This window comes from Pseudorasbora parva, chromosome 9, assembly GCF_024679245.1.
Source record: "Pseudorasbora parva isolate DD20220531a chromosome 9, ASM2467924v1, whole genome shotgun sequence".
Classification (NCBI taxonomy): domain Eukaryota; kingdom Metazoa; phylum Chordata; class Actinopteri; order Cypriniformes; family Gobionidae; genus Pseudorasbora; species Pseudorasbora parva.
In genome coordinates this window covers 37,121,009-37,121,754 of record NC_090180.1, presented here as the reverse complement: position 1 = coordinate 37,121,754, position 746 = coordinate 37,121,009, and the positions used below count along the sequence as shown (strand labels likewise).

The window sequence follows — 746 nt, the reverse complement described above, 5'->3', positions numbered from 1 at the left end:
GATGGACAGGGGCCAATGGGCAAATTTGGCCAGGATGCCGGGGTTACACCCCTACTCTTTTTCCGAAAGACATCCTTGGATTTGTAATGACCACAGAGAGTCAGGACCGCGGTTTAACGTCTCATCCGAAAGACGGTGCTCTTTGTCAGTATAGTGTCCCCATCACTATACTGGGGTGTTAGGACCCACACAGACCACAGGGTGAGCACCCCCTGCTGGCCTCACTAACACCTCTACCAGCAGCTACCTGGTTTTCCCAGTTGGTCTCCCATCCAGGTACTGACCAGGCTCAGCCCTGCTTAGCTTCAGTGGGGAACCAGTCTTGGGCTACAGGGTGATATGGCTGCTGGCCAAAATATGTTCATCATAACTAACAGTGCAAACACAATGTAAATGTGAGTCCAGAACTCTTAGAACCATTCGCTGATAAACTCATGCTGTTTTATTGACAGCTCCAGCATCAGGAGGAGCGTTCTTCGATCGCTTTCTATGTGTATCATTTAATATCAGTTAAAATGACTACATCCAACTAAGAGAAGCAATGTGATTTACTGACACAACGAACATCTAACTGTACATTAATCATTACATATCAGAAATAACTGGTCACAGATCAGGCATTTGAATTAACGGTTACTTGCATGTCACGCTACTGTTGAGTCCATATTGTAAAAGTCTGTTTGCAAAGCCTGTGCCGAAATTGCAACCGTATCATATAACCTACAGTGAAATGTTCCGAATACAAA

At 45.2% G+C, this 746-nt stretch overlaps 1 pseudogene; it reads right to left on the bottom strand.

Moving 5' to 3' along the window:
• Positions 1-234: 234 nt before the first annotated feature.
• On the bottom strand, positions 235-351 carry LOC137090404 (5S ribosomal RNA; annotated as a pseudogene).
• Between the last annotated feature and the right edge of the window lie 395 nt (positions 352-746).